The sequence below is a fragment of the Ovis aries genome, chromosome 10, assembly GCF_016772045.2.
Source record: "Ovis aries strain OAR_USU_Benz2616 breed Rambouillet chromosome 10, ARS-UI_Ramb_v3.0, whole genome shotgun sequence".
In the NCBI taxonomy this organism is placed as follows: domain Eukaryota; kingdom Metazoa; phylum Chordata; class Mammalia; order Artiodactyla; family Bovidae; genus Ovis; species Ovis aries.
In genome coordinates this window covers 73,779,614-73,799,525 of record NC_056063.1, presented here as the reverse complement: position 1 = coordinate 73,799,525, position 19,912 = coordinate 73,779,614, and the positions used below count along the sequence as shown (strand labels likewise).

Genomic DNA, 19,912 nt, shown 5'->3' with positions numbered 1-19,912 from the left:
GAATGTCACTATTATCCTGTAGGAAAATTCTAGCTAGTGCCACAGGCTTACCCTGCTGCTGACAAGTAAGTTGAGGGTGAAGGTGAGAAGATGCCCCAGGGATAAATTATTTGAGCTTCAAAACCCTGAATCCTCAGCCCAGTGGTTTTCAAAGTGTAGTACATGGGCCAGCAGTCCCAGCAGCCTCTGGGAACTTGCTAGAAATGCAGATCCTTGGGTCTCAGCCCAGAGGTCCTGAATCAGAAGTCCTGGGTGTGGGGCCCAGCAATCTGTGTTTTAACCAGCTTTCCAGGACTAACTCTGAGGCACTCTCAAGTTGGAGTACCACCGGGGCAAGCATTTCTTGCCATCCTCCTGGGTGCCTGGCATCCTCTGGGCTCTGAGGGAACCTGGATGTCTGCCCTGAGTTGATGGCCAGGTCCTGGGGTCACTGATTCCTACACCAACAATTGCAGGAGGGCTGGCTGAGGGCTTCTCCCAGTGGCTGTGTTTCTGATCAGTCAAACAAAATAAAACCAGATAATACAGAAAACACCTGGGAGATCTGCCCCAGATAAGATGTGCTTCTAAGAGAAGTTTGAAAAATAGACTCTTATAGCTTGCGGGTTTTGTTCAGGATGAAGCAGGCCTTTGGTGGGGATAAACAGAGCTTTGTTTCCAGGACCCTTGTCTCAGAGAGGGCCGTCTTAGGGTGGTGGTGGTCCTTGGTGACCAACAGCTGGGTCCCAAGTCCCATAAGGCCAGAGCTCTTTACAGAGGCGCCACCTTCTCTAGACAGCACCAGGTGTGAAGAGCATGGAGCATCACTGCTAGACTCATCTTCAAAGGAAAAGCAAGAGTGAAGTTCAAGGATACTGAAAGGAGATTCTGTAGTATTTCCTGAAATGCCAGAGCAATGGCACCAAAGAATCCCAAGCTTTTTTTAGGGTCTTCACTTACATGACACTTCATTTTTCAAAACATATTGAAAACTCCTGTAGGTGTTAGATTTTTCAGAAAGCTGTGACTTTTGACTGTAGGCAAGCATTCGCTGCTCACATTGGCTTGTTATAGCCGCTCTGTGATGTCATGATGTCACGGGGAGAGTTTAGGTCCTTTCCTCCCTGACCCTGGCGAACTGCCCCCAGGCCACATCCCTCAGACAAGCCCAGGCTGAGGACCCCAGGTGTCCTCGCCTCACCAACGCTTTGTAGCCAGTTTGTATGTTTCTGAAGGGAAACACATTCATCATGTCCGATCTTGGGGCTGAGATTGATCAAAATGTAAGACTGCCTTAAGGAAAATAGTTGTGTGGCATACAACCCCTCCAGCCGGCTCTTGGTCATCTAAGGTATTTCAGTTGTCTGCCAGACAACGGCCTCCTAGGGAGCTGATTAAAGGATCCTTGCAAAACAAACCGATTTCTGAGTCAGACAGTTAAGGACTCATTATCCATTAAGTAATTTATGGGATGCCTTTAATTTCATTTTGCATAAATCTAATTACAATAAAGAAACCATGTCTCCCAGAGTTTTCTAAATTTTAATGTGGAGAAAATCTTGAGGATTTCCTATTTTAAATCTTTAAATTCTTAAAATACATCATTTAAAAGAATGATTTTTTTTTTCCTTCCTGTGAGTGGCTTGAAATCTGAACATCCCCACCTCTATTTCTGGAGCTTAATTTAAAATAGCTCTCCACGTGTGCACTCCCTCAGTCCTTGACTCAGCGCATCCTGAGTGGGAGATGAAGATGCCCGGGCTGGAGAGGGACCCAGGGCAGCGCCATCCGAAGCACTGGGCTAAGAGCCACTTGACCTCCAGGAGTGGTGTAATCCCACTCTAATCACAGCCCCTGAGAAGAGGTCCCTTCCCACAGGAACCACAGAGGACCAATAAAAATACAGAAACCATTTCGGTCCCAACTGCCAAAGCCATATAGAACCTCACTGACTTTTCCAAGAAAGAGAGTAAAGGTAGCAGCCAAAGTGATTGTGCCTAAAAAGACTTTTGTTTCTAGACACCTTTCAGATTTTTAAAAAAATATATTGGAAATGTAAATGAAATCGTGCTTTGAAACTCTGGCACGGATTATGGGTAAGAACCAGTCAAATCTTAAGGGGAAGCAACCCTGACTATTCCCTGGAGGGACTGACGCTGAAGCTGAAGCTCTAATATTTTGGCCACCTGATGTGAAGAGCTGACTCACTGGAAAAGACTCTGATGCTGGGAAAGATTGAAGGCAGGAGGAGAAGGGGACGACAGAGGATGAGATGGTTGTAGAGCATCACTGACTCAGTGGACATAAAGCTGAGCAAACTCCAGGAGACAGTGAAGGACAGGGCAGCCTGGCGTGCTGCAATCCATGAAGTCACAGTCGGGGACGACTTAGTGACTGAACACACACGTGGGTAAGAATGGAATTTTCTACCCTGGATTCCAGTCAGTTGCTCCTCTACTTCTCTGAATAGCTGTGAAATGTCACCTAAGTTCTCTGAGCTTTGGTTTCCTTGTTTGGAATCATGAGGATTGAAAACACTGGACTGGCCAAAAAGTTCATTTGAGTTTTTCCATTAACATCAAATGAACTCTTTGGCCAACCAATACATAAACCATAAATGGATGTACTGTAACCAAAATATAATTAGCAGTATATATGTGGCTTCCCAGGTGGCTCAGCAGTAAACCATAAATGGATGTACCGCAACCAAAGTATAATTACTAGTATATTTTAACAACTCTCTATTTGGTGTCTAACCCTTATCAGCGCTAGATAAGATATCAACTTGCCTTACATCTGTGTTCATACATACACACACACTGGTGGAAATGACTCCTATTCACTGTTATACATTTTTGCAAAGCAAATGAACTGTAGCTTAAAGAAAGTAGAGCCTCTTTCCATGAAGGTGGTACAAAGTATGAAGTCCTTCAGAGAATGTTAGACAACCCTTTGATGGATTGTCTTCAAAAACTACCTCCAAACCCTTGTTCATTCTAAGCAGGAAAAGAACCCGGGCTACCAGTGATGTCTTCATTTCATATGATACTCGTTCTTTTGAACATACTTTCAAATCCACTTCTATAGGGGAAATTAAACACTGGGGCACTCAAGGTCATGCAGTAAGTCAGATAAGCCAACGTTTCATGCTAACAGAAATAAAAGGAGAAATTCCCCCACGAAAAAGTTTCCTCTTGGACCTGGTATCTTACAGTACAAGTGAAAACGTTATAAAATCCAGAGCTCCTTTTCCTGCACAAACATTTCCAGCCCATTGTCACTGTCATTTCCAGGAATGGACAGAGAGAAAAATCCCCTCTTCAGTTAGAAGATGAGAGATTTCTAAATATACTCCTGAAACTACAGCTAGATAGAACAGATTCAACACATAGTGGTATTCAAATTATGGGTTTTTTTGCTATGCCTGTGTGTTCTATCTAAACATTTATAATTCAGTTAGGAGCTACTCTTATTAGAATAAAAGCAATTGTATTAGATACCAGTTAAGACTGACAGCACTTACCGGTTTCCTGGAAGTCCAGGACCCAGTGGGTGCAGTCAGTTTAATTATCAAGCCATCTAGGCCTGAAAGCCAGGGAATCCTTTGTGAGAACTTCCATTCCCTGCCTCTGGTGGCCAGGACTGCTTTTCACTTGACCCTTTCCCTTTTCTTTCTCTTTCTGTAATCACTAGCCAAATGCCTCGTTCATCTGCCTGTACATGTACAAATGCCAATGACCCCTTCTGAACAAGATTTTTGTAACATAACTTTTATTACCAACAGATGAAAATCATACATAATCTAGCCAACATACACACATTTAAGAAAAATCAATGTATTGTCATAACTGAAACACAACTAAATATCAAAGGAAGTAGAGAAGATTCCTGAGAGTCCCTTTGACTGCAAGAAGATCAAACCAGTCAATCCTAAAGGAAATCAACTCTGAACATTCACTGGAAAGACTGTTGCTGAAGCTGAAGTTCCAGTACTTTGGCTACCTGATTCAAAGAGCTAACTCATTGGAAAAGATTCTGATGCCAGGAAAGACTGAAGGCAAAAGGAGAAGGGGGCCACGCAGGATGAGATGGTTAGATAGCATCACTGACTCAATGGACACGAATTTGAGCAGACTCCAGCAGACAGTGGAGGACAGAGGAGCCTGGCATGCCACAGCCCACGGAGTCTCAAAGAGTCGGACACGACTTAGCGACTGAACGACAACAAAGCTATTTATAAAATAAATGTGTTTTAGAAGGTCCAAGCTTAGGCACAAGTATATTAGAAGACAGAATAAAGAGGTGGATATCCCCGGCTTATCTTGTGTGATGGGCACACAATTGCAAACTGATGTAGGTGTGACGGGTGATGTGGCTTTTCAGAATGCCAAACAATTCCTATTAAAGTTCCTAACCAGTTAAACAACAATCTTGCCTCAATTTACATAGTTGCATTCTGGGAAAAATTCTGTTCTATCGACTTTCCAAAAAATAAAAAATCAATTAGAAAAAAACACTTGTGCAATTATGTGAAAGAGTTAAGATCTTGACCCAGATTGCCCAGAATAGCATTTTTACTTATGTGAATGTCCAGCTGTACACTCAGCACTCACTAGATACAGACTAGTTTTTCACTCCCAGAGTCATATCCATTGCAAGATGTCAAAATCCATTACGTCCACCCATTACGTTCCAGAGATGTTGCCTGGTCATTAGGACGATGAGGGGAAAATGCTCCTTTAAATTTCCAAGGTTCTCTATAGGGGGCAGTGCTATCTCCACTGATGACAGTGCTGAGTAAGTCTGAGTAAGTAGACTCCGTTATAAAATATCAGGGTCATTAGTAATGTAGATATTGGGGAACACTTGAGATCTAGACAAGTCCCCAGCTGGAGGATCACTTAGGATGCATTAGAATTAGAAGAGCTCACAGGTGGTGAAGTTGGTTGGTGATTCTAGCAAGGGTCCAGGAGAAAAGGAACAATTCAGGCCCAAAGTTATACCAATGGGAAAGAATCTGCCTGCCGATACAGGAGACACAGGAAAATCCCTGGGTCGGGAAGATGCCCTGAAGGAGGGAATGGCTACCCACTGCAGTATTCTCGCCTGGAGAATTCCATGGACAGAGCAGCCTGCGAGATTGGGAGTGAGCAATGCAGAGAAGGGAACTGTTAAAGAGGACTTCAAAATGGGGGTCCTGTGTGAGCGGGAGGACAATGATGCTCTGCCCAGGAGGAAGGAAGTTGGAGAGAGGAGGCAAATTGGAAACTGGGGCATAGAGGTCGTGGTCATGGGTATATAGTTGGAATTAACTTTCATAGAAATGATAGCTAACACCACAGAATGGCTAAAATGAGAGAGAAAAGAGAAATATTTATAACGATATTGACATCTGTGTGTATAATCTAGGACGGGCTTCCCAGGTGGCGCTAGTGGTAAAGAACCCGCCTGCCAATGTAGGAAATTTAAGAGACACAGGTTCAATCCCTGGGTCAGAAGATCCCCTGGAGAAGGAAATGGCAACCCACTCCAGTATTCTTGCCTGGAGAACCCCATGGACAGAGGAGCCTGGCGGGCCACAGTCCATTAGGTCGCAAAGAGTCGGACATGACTGAACCGACTTAGCACACGCATATATGTAGGAGAGAATAAAGAAAGACTTGGACAGGGTCAAAGACACTTTGTCCAGTTATTTAGAGATGACAGAAAGAAGAGGAGCAGGTGAAACCAGAAGAAAAGAGTAGTATGAGATAAAGGGTTTTCTGAATAGTGTTACATCCAGGTGATGGGAGAGACATGCAGAGTTTCAGGGTGGACTGAGCGGTCAAAATTGATCATTGCCCCGAGATCAAGGGTATGTGGACAACTGGTGGTGGCAGATGTCACTGCTGACTCTGCAGGTGGCAGTTTAGCACAGGGGGAGGTGGGTGCTAGGGAACAAGGTGCTCAGTGTCTGGGACTCCCCAGAATACCTGGGGCTGCAAGAACATCATGGAGCAGCCAGGAGAATTCTGAACTCTGGTGCTCAGCGAGCAGATAGCCCTTGATCACCTGTGGGCTCCTGGGGAAACGACCTTTGTGAATCTGAGATCTGCTCACAGCATCATAAGGCCACCCTCTGTGGAGCCCCAGGAGAGAGGCAAGAACCTGCTTCTCCACCACTCTCCCCCATTTCCTTAGTCTTCTGAATGGAAGGAGAAGAAACACAACGGGAGCATGGGGAAATGGCAGGATGGGGGTGTGGGCCAGAAGAGGCACCCAAAGGAGGAGGAGAGACTTGGGCACTGGCCAGGGTGGGGTGGGAGGCTCTGAGACTGGGGCAAATAGAAGTGGGGAGAAAGAGCAGCAGACTGGTCTCCGGCTGGAGGGCAGGCAGATGGAGTGGAGTAGTTCTTGCTGTGGCCCTTAATCTCAGTCCAGGAAGAGATATGGTACAGGCTGAGATCAGCTGAGGTGGGGCTTGAGATGTCCCCCAAGGGCAGAGAGATAAAGCCACAGGTGTCAAACAGCCCAGGAAGCACCACTTCAGTTGACAGCGTGAACTTGATCTGAAATACACGATTTCTCCACCTGCCCTCGGCAACCTGAGAGCAGGAGCAGAGACAGGATGCTGCCACGTTCCTGATGTGATACTGCATCAGTCCTATCCCCTCACTCCAGCTCACCCTGCTTTATTCCTTTCCAAAGTCCTGTTCCTTGTCTGACACTCAACATTTACTTACCTATCTGCTCAAGCTCTCCCCCATGCACAACGTGATGCCTCTGAGAGCAGGGTCTGTCTGTATCCCTGCCAGCTAGGGCAACATCAAAACTTCAGGACAGGGCAAGTACACAATAAATATTTGCTGAATAAGTGAAAGGCTGAATAGACAAATAAGTAAAAAGAACATACTATGCAGCTCACAGTTTATACCACCTGTATGGTTTGCTTTGTTCCATCTTCATGATGTGATTTGAAACATCCCTTAGCCACTGTTGTTCTCGCTGTTAGCTCTCTGGGACTCTGATTTCTTAGCTTTAAAAACGAGAGGGCGCAACGATTTCTAAGGCCACTTCTGCCCTTAACGTTCTGTGATTGCACAGTGATTGGCAAGGCTGATTTAAGGAGAAATGTATTTTTAGGACCTCTTCTGGAAATCTTATCAGCCCAGCTGGGTTTGGCCTAGATTTGTTACCAGGCCTTTTGAGCCCAGGGATCTAACAGGAGCAAGGGCGTGTGTGTGTGATGGTGGGGGGTGGGGAGTGGGGAGGGGTGGGGTGTGGGGAGGGGTGGGGAGGGGAGAATAGTAGGGAGCTCACTGTGTTCCTGCACCAGAATTCAGATTCAAGGGGGCTCTGCGCAGGCTCTGTACTCAGCGCCCAGGAAGGAATAGGTGTTAAACACTGCAGTCCCAGGCTGCAGAAAGCACACAGATCTAGGTCTCAGGACCCCAGGGGTTTAGTTCCTCTTCTTCATGTTTTCTCTCCCACCAGCACAGCACATAGAGCGTTACCATGCACCAGGAACTCAGCAACACTCCCAGTCCTGTCTTCATGCTGTGTTGGTGGGAGCTGCTCTGCTCTCAGACCTCCAGGAGGGGTCTGGAACTTTCTGAATGGGAGCACTACTGGTTCCTGAAGGCTTTCAGTGGAAAAAAAAAAAAAAAAAGAAAGAAAGAAAGATTGCTAAAAGTGGAAGTGAATTTATTTCTTGGTAAGACTGGGCTCCAAGAGACCCTGGTATTTCCAGCAAGTGAAGGCCCAGTTTTTGAGCCACATGGCGCTTCCCAGGCGGTGCTTGTGGTAAAGAACTTGCCTAAAAATGAAGGAGATGCTTAAGGGACACAGGTTCAATCCTTGGGTAGGGAAGATCCCCTGGAGGAGGGCACGGGTACCCACTCCAGTATTCTTGCCTGGAGAATCCCATGGACAGAGGAGCCTAGCAGGCTATAGTCCATGGAGTCACAAAGAGTTGAACATGACTGACGCAATTTAGCACACACCCAGGGACCATCAACACAGGATACCCTGGGGTTAAACGTGCCTCTGAAGGCAAACTAGAGACCAGATTTTCCTCTGCCCTGGTCCCCTTAAGTAACGGCCATTGCTAGGTACCCATTCTTCTTGATATTTGCAAACCGGTGTTGAATCCATCCCAGGGAGGTTCTGCTGGGAAGATCCTCCCAGCCCACCAACTTCTTTTCACTTCCAATCACATCCCACTAACTTCAGGGAATACAATCACAGAACCAGACACGGGGGCGGGGGGGGGGGGGGAGCGGGGGTAATCTGGATTGGATGTTCCCAGGGTTCAGAAGGCCCCAGAAGGATGCAGAATGCTACTTATTTTTTTGAACCCTGTGGGAAAGATACCAGCAGGGTCTCATTACTATCTAACCCCCCCAAAACTTTTCCCTACAGAGCACCATTTGACTTCAGCTGAAAAACCAAACCCAGGAGTTCAGGATCAGGGAGAGATCAATCTATTCAAATAAGATTTTAATTTTGTTGTCATTTCACTCACCTTAGAAGTTAAAAAAAAAAAATCAATTTCCTGCCACACTTTTTAAAGTCACCATTGACAAGGCATGACTCAAGTCCCAAGTACAAAGCAGGCGACAAAAGATGGTGGGAGTCAACAGTTCCCCTTATCTTTCAGGAAATTGAGCTAACTGCTGGAATCGAAATGGACAACAAATACTTTACTGTGCTTACAACTTGGGTTTCTGAGTGATTAAAAAAAAAAAAAAGGACAAATCTGGCAACCAAAGGGATATTCTATAAAAACGTCCGGCACGCTGAGGCTGGGCATTATCAGGGGTGACAACTGCTAATTGCTAGAGGGAGGTGGCATCAGCTCACGACTTGTTAAACCCCTCCTTCCCCTCCTTCCTCCTTTTGCTGCGCTCTGCCCAGACAGGGCACTCCTTGGAGGCTAATCACCACTGTGGCTCTGGTTCCCTGCTGCCGCCAGTTGTCATTATTTCTAAGCAACGTCACCCTGTGCCGTGTCACCATGGCAACGGCGGGCCACCACTCGGAGGAGTGCCACAGGGAAACGGGGAGAGGAAAAAACGGGTCACGTGCCGAACCGCTCCCAGTCACGGGCAACTTCAGGGGTGGCAAACGTGCTTCTTCCCATTTTATGGAAGGGGAGACTGAGGAACGGACAAAGGCTCTCCTGCCTTCCGGGGAAATCGAGGAGCAAACCGCCAGACCTTAGGACCACACCTTGTCCGGCTCTGTGCTCCCTCGTCGATGTGGCGGTCGCTCAGTCATTCGACAAACGAGCAAGCAAACACCAGACAGGGTGGGTGCTTTGGTATTTTGTAGGTAAACCAAGAACTCCTTAGGCATCTGTTTCAATGTATGAACACTAAACATTTGTCTCTTAACTACATGTTTTGCACATTATTTTCCAGACATACAATTTTTATTTAAATGTCTAAGTAGTTTTGCTTTCCCAGGTCTACCCAACCTGTGGACTTCCCTTGGCTCCTCAGTTCTTCTCTGCCCATTTTATTTCTTTCCAAAACAGATCCACTTTCCTTTAGGTGTTTTTTTAAGAGGTGTACTGCTGAGTCGGAAAATTAATAACCTGGTATAACCTGTGATACCACCCTCACGACAAGCTCTCAAGTTACCTGTTCATTATTTTTAAAAATGATTTTATCACCTGCGTACCCATGTGCACGCTTCAACTGCTCTTCTAACACTGGTTATTCCTGAAACCAGTCTGACCTCCTTCTCAAAGAGAACCAATGGCTTTGAATCAAACCAAATGTGACAAGATAAAATAAGAGAGAGAAAAAAACAGGTGGAGTCTGAATAACACCTTCTCTGATATGAAGATCATCCCATAACTACCCACTTAACAGTCTTTGCCTATTCCAGTACCCAAAATCTTTTTTTTTTGGTCATTAACACTATGTATAAAAAAGCAACTTGACCACGAAGTAAAGCTTTTACAATTAAAATATTATTTTCCTAATGCAGTCTCTAACAGAGATGAAACTGGAAATAATTTTTATGATGACGATAAAACTTTATGTGTAGACGTAAATGGGGTTTTGCTTATTGCAATGGGTCTTCCTGGCAGCAATCAGAACGTCTTTCTCAGGATTGAACATCAGTGTGCATCTAAGGGAGACACAGATGGTTTACCCAAATCCACGATTCTGAGAGTCAAAGACATTGCAGCTTACACAACCACGTGCCCTTGGGCGAGCATTTAAAATGCAGACTTCCTTTACTTTGTTGCCAAGACTCCACTAATCAGCTATCCATGAAAGCATATGGGAGACTTAATGCAGGGTACCAGTGTCACGATTTCATTCCCAGGGTCCTTCCTGAGTGATGGCAGGAAGATGGCCACTGATGCTGGAAACTTCAGTGAAGGCCAGTGGCAATCCTGCAGCCCCGGCCAGAGACAACCCTGTCTGTACTGCTTTTCCCAGGAAGAATGACTCAGCAGCAGCAAGCGTTTATTAAGCCTGGCTCCACGCTCTTCCCTGGGCCTGGCACTATAACTCCTCGTCAGCTCTGCTAACAGCTATTCCCAGGTCTCATCTAGCTTCCCAAATGGTAGTTCTGATACGTCCAAAGAAAGCTGATAAAAAAGATTCCTGTCCCCAGGCCAGCAGTTTTAAGGGTTCCCTCTCGCTTGTCTTGCTGCTGCTGCTGTTGCTAAGTTGCTCCAGTTCTGTCCGACTCTTTGCAACCCCATAGACTGCATGTAGCCCATCAGGCTCCTCAGTCCATGGAATTCTCAGGGCAAGAATACCAGAGTGGGTTGCCATGCCTTGCTCCAAGGGATCTTCCCGACCCAGGAATCGAACATGCATCTCCTGCACCTCTTGCATTAGCAGGCAGCTTCTTTACCACTAGCACCACCTGGGAAGCCCTCTTACTTAAGTGGATGCTTTAGGCTACCCAAAGGTGACCTTCAGAAAGAGAAGCACTCTGCTTACGCGTCAGAAAGAAGATGGAGTGTTTGAATGCACAAGTCCCTGGGTAGACTATGGACCAACTATGGATAATTAGCTCAGCTCTTCTCATTACCCACCCAAAACACAGCTAGTTTATCAGATTCCAGGCAGTTTCTAGAAGGAAAGGGAAACCAGCATCTCTTTTTCCAAAGTGGAAAAGTATAAAAAGTAAAGAGTCTCTGAAATGTACTTGCCTGCCCTTTGGGAGTAGCCTAATTGCCTAATTGTCAGAAAATGGGTAGGGCTGGGAGTCAGAAGAGCTTTTGCACAGTGACATGTGAGCCAGGAGATTTGGGGGTGAGTTTACTCAAGTCATAAAAAAACGACCAAGCAGTGGTTTTCAAACTGGGGTGTGAGCAGCTACGAGGCCAAAGGTAAACATGTAGTGTAGTTTATGGAAACATCAATTTTACTTTAAAAGTTTGGGGGTAAAAGGGGTGAGTCATTTAAAGTTATTTTTTAATATTAGAACATATATATATATATACGCTTCCCTGGTGGCTCAGATGGTAAAGAATCTGCCTGCAATGCAGGAGACTCAGGTTCAATCCCACTGGAGAAGGGAACGGCTATCAACTCCAGTATTCTTGCCTGGAAAATCTGACGGACAGAGGAGCCTGGTGGGCTACAGGCAATGGGATTGCAAAGAGTTGACACAATCGAGCAACTAACACATATACACAGAGAAAACGAGATTTAGAAGACTTCAAATAAATAAGGAGACCTGTTCCATCAGTCCTTCTAAGCCTCAGGAGACCAACTCCTCTCTCCTCTGCTATCATGATGCCTCAATGGACAAACTTGAGAAATACTGAAGGACAGTGTCTCCTGGGTTGCTGCTTCTAGTTTTAACATCTAGGGATTGTGCTTCTTACCTAGTAGTAAGAGGAATCTTTAGGGACCTGTGATCCAGTGGGGTTTAGTTTGTTAACTGCAGCAGGAACACAAAGTTCACTGCAGCAAAAGATTTCATCTGAATCACTAACCCTCCTCAAAGAAAATAATGCTTTTCCAGGCCATTCACTTGCCTAAAGTGATCATGGGGGTGTACTCTGGACTTGGTGTTATCTTTGGGGCTGGGCAATCTAACGTACCAATTAATCTACTATAAAATCAGAGCTGGTCAAAAGTACTTGGACTGTTCATGTCGCTGAGAAGTGGTGTCCATTGTGTTTCAGTTCTAATTTGCTCACTTGGACAAGAGATAATCTTGCTTTAAGAAATCCATCAAATTAACTATTTTTCTTAGGAATTTACAATATGACTAAGGATAATATGGTAATGAAAAAGCAGATTTGGAATTGCAGATCATTTTATATCCCCATACATATTAAACATGACAGAATGGGGGACTAGGTTTAAGGTCAAAAGAAGTCAAAATCAAGTTTAAATCAAACGTTCAGACAAAGTATTGAGGCATATGTTTTTCCAGAGGCTATTACAGAGATAAGTTAGAGTAAGAGTGTTAGAGTAAGTTAATAATGTTAGTTTTTATCTTAAACTTTTATAACCAAAATTTTCATCAGCTACTTACTCCTGATATTTGCTAAATGCCTTCCTTTCCAATCATAATGTAACAAAATCCTCCATCATGCTTCAAAAATTGGAATTTTTTTTTCAGATGTCTAGGTGTGAATTGTGATTTTTCAAAGGGAAATCACAAATGTTGGCAAATTTGGAAATGATTCAGTGTTACACTATTTTAATCTAGATATCTAAATGCTTCTTACTCAGCAACATTTATCAACCAAAATTCTATATGCTTGAAAAAACTGTATTGGAAAACCCCTAAAGAAAAAAATCTAGTGCATTTTCTAGAATGTAAACTTCTAAAAAAAAACACTACCTGATAATTTCTGTAATAAGTATAAAAAGTATGAGGTAACTGTAAAAAGAAAATTTTTATGCATCATTATTCCTTAAAGGGAGGATTAGCTTAAGGATTTTTTCTAATGAGAGTGAAAACAAGTAAACTTGGAATACATTTAATTTCCTTGGTTACAAATGAACGAGATCCATAAGTGATGGTAGCTTTTACTCATGTGTCAGAGGTGTTTCTATCTCAAAAACATGAAGTTTTAACTCATAAGGAAATTTTTAGAATATAATGTGAACTTAATATCTATATATGTTTCTACTTGATATCATTTAATCAAGTCATGAACTTTTGAGGGTACACTACTATGAATGAACTATATATCCCAAATAAGTCTAAGCTGAGATTCCCTATGGTTGGGATGAGTAGTTTTCATTTCTTTGTTTTAATTACAAGATTCAGTAAATATCTGTTGAGTAGATAAATGGATAGATGGATAAAAGGGACAAAACCAAAAAAAAAAAAGATTCTCTTTATTTTAAATGTATATATCAGTTATATTTTCTATAAAGGATACTTTTGTACAGTCTAAATGTTCTAGCCTGAACTGTGTTTTTAATACATCAAAACTAATATTTATGAGATGTGTAAGGGTCTGAACTTTCAGTTAGCAAGATGAAATATCTACTGCTGGTTGCATTATTAGTTGAAAATTCTCTGGGGAAGCCTGCATTCATAGCAAGATATAAAATAGAGAGAAACATCTGTCACTAACTATTTGCTTTTGAGAAGTTTCAGAAGATCAGCTGTTCAAAATTTTCAAACAGTCAGGAAACAGTGCAGCCAATACCTTAATATATAACAGGAATATATGGCATAACTATTGGAAAAGAAGAGAAAATGTTATCATTATCTTCAGATGATATGATTATATACCTAGAAAATCCAAGAGAATTAAATTTAATTCTCACTAGCAAAAAGTGAGTTCTGTTGAGCTGCCAGAAATGAGATAACTAAATAGAGTTAAATGGAACCAATAGTCTTCTTGTTCTCCAGCACAGCAATAATCACGTAGAATACAAAAAAGAGAAATATATCATTTATAATAGCTGCATAAAACAAATGGGAATAATGCTAACTGAAAATGTTTTAGACAGATATAAAAATTAACAAACTATCTAGAGATATAAAGTAATAAGTGAATAAAATTGAGAGATTTTTAGTGTTCTTATCATTTAAGAATATTAGATCTTACAAAATTATAGATTCAACATGATTTTAATAAAATATTAAAAGGATTTTTTTGTTGCTGGAAGAGGTTATTATGATTATGGGAAAGAACTTAAAAATGATTTTGAAATTTATCTGAAGAAGACATAGATGAGGACAGAAAAGAAATTTCTGAAAAAGAATCACAGTATATGGAACTGGCACTAGTAGATGGATACATATGCTGTTAATCTAAAACAATCAGAACAGTCTGTTACTAACGAAGGAATAGATCGCTAAATCAATGAAACTGACTAAAAGTATCTTGAGAGAGACCCCAGTTCACCCAGAACTCAGGATCCAAGATAAGTACTGCATATGGGAAAAGATGCCTTATTTCTATTGAAAAAGGTTTAGAAAAATTGAAAAGAAAAAGTTATTTTGTAAACCGTTCCTCAAAATAAATTCTATGTTGATTTGATTAAAAAAGATAATCCACAAAATGACAAAAGAAGATATAGGTGAATCATTCAGCAGTAACAGGCAGGCATGTCTTTTGAAGAATTAAAAAAGCAAACAATGCACACAAAGAAAACAAAAAAGAACAACAAAAAGCTCCATCTTTTATGGTTTCAATCAGTGACGCGAAGCTTCTGGTTCAGTGTCAGCCTGAGTGCAAGCAGCTATCTAACTTCCCCCACAAAATCCCCAGTAAAATAACTAACAGTTGATTTAAGAAATGGGGAAAAAGAGAACTTGCAGCAGGGTTAGAAACAAGGAAAGTGTATCAGCCACATGTTTTGAAGTCTGTGCTACTACTAGTTATACTGGAAAACCCCAGCTTTTGCCCAGGAGTTATATTAAACCAATAAACAACAGGTCACTGATCAGACTCCCTTGTGCCACAGAAACAGCAACAGCAGTGAGGCTTGGCCAGGTTGGATACTTCGCATACAGGCTGAGGACACGGAAAAGCTGGGTAGACAGAAGTAACCCCCATAACAAGAAACTGAGCAGAGGTGACATATCCCTACCAGGCACCCCCTGACCAGAACCCCCTCCACCCTGTACCGAAGCTGTACCACCATGGAACTCCATCAAATTGACACCAAGGGATCTTTTACTTCATGTATGAGGTGAGATGCTATCTACAGTCAGGTGGCAAGTGACGGGCCATAAACACAGATTTCTCTGCCCTGGTTGAATAAAAAGAAACAAGCCTGAGCAGACTTCATTCAAGATGAATAAATGAATTTAAAAAAAAAAAAAGGCAAAAAACTAGACTTGTAAGGAAGATCCAATATGAGAACAATGGAATGATTTTGCAAACTAAAACGAAGATCAAGATGGAACGCTCAAGGTTTACCATAAAAAAGTAGGAAATATTAAGATACCATCGTGCTTTATGTTTTCAGTAAAGCTGAGTAAAATTCATGCTTTCTTCACGGACATATGAACTAAAAAAGGAGAGAGGAGGAGAAAAGACAACACAGTGAACTTAAAAGGGACTGAGAGCTATCCAGAAATAAAAATAGTAGTTGGTTGACGTAAGAAAGGAATCTGAGTCAACCAACATTTCAATAGCAGATTAAAAAAACAAAACAACAAAACTTAATTTTATGCACGGAAGAGAATTGTCAGTGTACAAAATGGAATCATTGAAGGGGAGGATACACCGGACATATTCGTACAACATACTGAAAGAGGAAAAAGATGAAAATGATCAGAGAGCCAGTGACAGCTATGGAGGCTAGAAAACAAAGATCCAGCCTAAGAACTATTAATGACTTAGAGAGAGAGAGAAAGTGAGTGAGAAAGAAACGAAATAGGAGCAATACTTAAAAGGTACAGGTAACAAAGTCTTGGGAGGTTCAGAAAGGAACTGAGAAAGAAGATCCAAAGAGAATTTGGTGCTCAAGGCAAAGCAACAAAAAGCCTGTGAACACCCTAGCAATTATAGAGATAAGGGGAGATTTCTAAAATTATTAGCCTTTCTGACCCCCCAAAAGAGTTAGCTACAAATGAACAACTCATTGGTTTCTGACTTCTCTTGGGCAGTACAAAACACTAACAAAAGTCAATAGAAACATCTCTACTGAATTTTGAGTGAAAAATGTATTACTCCAAATAAATACACTCAATCATATTCTATTTCCTGCCAGAAAGTGAAAAATATTCTCAAATATGTACTGGATCAAAAACTACAGCAGTTCCCAGGAATGCCACTAGAGCTAGATTCTGAAGGAAAAAAATTAGGCATTGGGATTAAATATTTATGTATTAGGATGTTAATCACAGCATGGATTTATGAGAACAAACAATTAGTTTGCTTAAACAATGCAAATGTTAAGTGACAGGAAATGCTAAATAAATGATGGTATCTTCATATCATCGGACATTAATCAGCTCTTAATAACCATGTTTTCTAACCATGTAGAATATCTGATCCAAACACTTCTCGTGTGATATAAACATTTTTTTTCTTTAGGAAGCAAATGTTCTATTACCAGAAAACAAAACAAAAAATACTGTAAGACAAAAATTCTAAAAATACCCCCTGGGCTTTTATGCTTGCAAACATGTCACTTCCTGAACAATAGGTCAAATGTTATGAAAATGTAGGGACAATCATGTTTAAGCTGCAAGTACACTTCCCAGCCTGAACAGCCTCAAATGCAAGAAAGTAGCAAGATAGAGAAATTACATTCTTTTGCTAAGTCTGGACATACTTTCATGATTGTGAACTCTGCCCAGTTAGATGAGATAATAAGCATATCATATGTCATAGTCTGTTGTCCAAGTTGATCAGCAGAAATTATAATAATCAGTGTTACTGAAAAATAAGTCACAGGTAAAATACAGTTTAGTATTTCAACAACCTGATGTTAATTTGAACAATTCAAACTCACAGCGAGTGGGTGGTGGTAGAGGGGCTGGCCAACTTTTAAGAAAAGAGATTAAAGGAAAGAATGAACACAGTGACAATGGCTTGCAAATTGCAGCTTTCCAATAATAGTAAAATTTGCATAGCATTTTTCATAGAACTTGGGAATAAAAATGTTACATTATAACTGCTGGTTATTACGTCTAATAATAAGACATAACTAATGGAAGCACCAAATGAGACAGTTTAAGCATGACATTTAGGCTATGGCTCCACTGTCTCATCACCTCCTTTGATTCAACAGGATTTTAGATAAAAAGAGAGGGGTTTCTTAAGGAAAAAAAGGCATCTGAATTTTACTTTTCTTAATAGCAGTAGGGAACCTAGAGATTGTTTTTGTGTTTCAAATGGCTAAAGATATTGGGCTATGGTTTGGTCTCTTTGGGGACTTGGAGCATGTATTTCAGAAGGATTGTTGGCTAAGGTCTGGAATGAAGCGTGAATCTGCGATATCAGGGCCCCATAATCACTGTCTTATGCTTTAATCAACTAAGCTATTCCATCAAGTACAAGAGTGTCAAACATGACTATGAAATATTAGGAAGAGTAAATTGTTATGCAAAGAATAAATAATTACACGTTAAATCCAGGAGTAATAAATATGGGAAGAAATAATTGCCAAGAAACATTGTTTCCAGTGTGACATAAAAACATTAAAACTAGAGTGAGACTGTCTGATGATAGAGTATTTTAGGTTGAGAAAGTGTGATGAAGGATTTGCTATATATGTTTTGATTGAAACTAAATGTGTTCTAGGTATGGGTCCACCTAGGTTTGGGGGTAAAAGTTATAAGCAAAGCAATCAGTCAGCAGATCCAAAATATTAAACTGCTTATAAACTATTTAAAATAAAAATAATGCCACTAAATCAAAATGTGACTAAAATATAGGGGGGCATTGTGAATTGCTTTTTAAAGCTATCTGACTTTATGAATGAACCTAAAGAAACATCTAGAGTTCTAAACATTTTTCATATAAGCAACACCACTGCCTCAAAATCCATGATACTTTATATTTGAATTCACAGATGCATATCCCAAAATGTATCATTAACTTCAACTGATCAGCAAGAGAAACAGATAGAAGAGAAATGATGCCTTCCTTAAGAACTCTGAGAAGAACCATAGTCACATTCTTCTAGAATGAAAAGCTAGAGGTTTTCTGTCCTAGACCTTGGAATGAATCTCTTTTTCTGGTCCCTCTTTCAAAAGACAATCCAATCAAAAGACAATTTGGAATTTAAAAAATCAGGGTAGCAAACTATTTTAAAGGAAAAACAAATAGCGTGTTCTCTGAGGGCTTCGGTATTAACATATAGCCAGGATTCAGGTTCCTGTTCCTCCTAATATTGCTAAACATAAAAAACAGAATAAAGCAGACGGCAGTTTTTAATGAATCATCTTTTTAAAAAAGACATGGTGGGCAATTTTAAAGCTCTCTTCATGTCTTAGTGAAAAGCCTCAATATAATTATTCTCATTAATATCATCAGCTGTCATTTACATAGAATTTTATCCAGTGAATAAAGTGCTTCCAGCATGCACTATCTCATTAAATTTCAGACGTGGACAATAGGTACTCAAAGGGTTGGTTTGGAGACTGTCAGCCTGCACAAAAAGGAAGATTTCCAATTACGACTTTCATTATTTAGGCTACTCAACACTGTCTTCCCCAGATTATCAAATATCAGTCTCATTGTGACCCCATAAGTATTTGGATTCACGACTGCCCCCGTGCTATTTACAGAACAGCAATAAGTATATTAAGAAAATCTACTGGCTTTGCGATAAAGCTGACTGTAACCAGCTCATAAAGCTGGTATCTGTGTCCTTCAGCAGGAAGGAAAAAATCCCGTCTGGGGGAGAGCCTGTCCTGTGGTGTGGTTCAGTACAATAGCTCTCTTTTTCTTTACAGGGTCAAAAATTCAGCAAAAGAAATTAATAAAAAGCCTTCTCAGATTAAAAAAAAAAATCTCTCTCTACCGCCAACCCCACTGCCCCCTCCCACCAGAAGACAGAGACAGAGAATTTTAGAAACAGGAGTTTATTCACAGCGCTTAACTCAAAGCAGACTTCCCCTGGATTAGAAGTGCAATTTACATACTGTATAAAATGTCAGGATGATATTCTGGTTCCTTATACACACTGCTGATTTTATTGTATACTTTACAGTCTTTTCCTCCCATAAAAATTTCCCCTTTCGAGGTTTAGATCATTTTCTAACGTAAAGAGTAGGCATTCACATTTTTCTTTTTGAAATAATGAGGCAAAGTGGTTCGCCATCAACATCTGAAGTTCAACAGGCATTGGCCCATGAATATATATGTATATATATGAATATGGGTATGTGTAGGCAGATAAAGAGAAATAATAGTAATCAACATTGATTGAGGGCTCTCAAAATTCTAAAGCTCTAAAATTCTTGTTAGTCAATGCCTGAAATATCACTGCCAACGTCCTGTTTGAATGTTGGGATGAGTGGTTATGTTTAAACTTTGAACTCCAAACAGAAATTTCGGCCAGTTTGAGAGGCTGGTTGCAATTTAAGCTCCATATTGAACTAACAGTGTAAATGCTCTAAACCTCACTTTTATTTTTTTAATCTGTAAAATGAGGCAGTATTATACATCTCTCTCAGGGCACATTAAATTAGAAAAAAAAATTAATGTTTTGAAAGTAATTGTCAAAGTGCCTAGAACATAACAAGAGCTTTAAAAGAGTTAGTTCCCTTTTTCTGCTCTATTCATTATCTGTTATTTAACCTAGAAATCAAAGAAAATTGTGCTGCTCCATGGACCTGGCCCTGAATTCCTGACTTGTTTTAGTGGAGAGACATAAGCACTTGTTCACTTCCTTTCAAAAACAGTGAGAGAAATGACTATAAACTAAACTATAGCAAAACATCAGAATCCCATCTCAAAAGGCTCATTCCTGTGTTAACAGCCTCCAACCCCGCCACCCTGGCTCACCTAATATCACTTTCAGGAGAAAGGAGAGTT

The 19,912-nt window shown here is 41.2% G+C and overlaps 1 protein-coding gene across 7 annotated transcripts in view; it reads right to left on the bottom strand.

Annotated features, from left to right (window-relative positions):
- MBNL2 (muscleblind like splicing regulator 2) overlaps positions 1–19,912 on the bottom strand; it is a 168,972-nt gene that overhangs the window by 123,534 nt on the left and 25,526 nt on the right. The gene's annotated exons all lie outside the window — the stretch shown is intronic.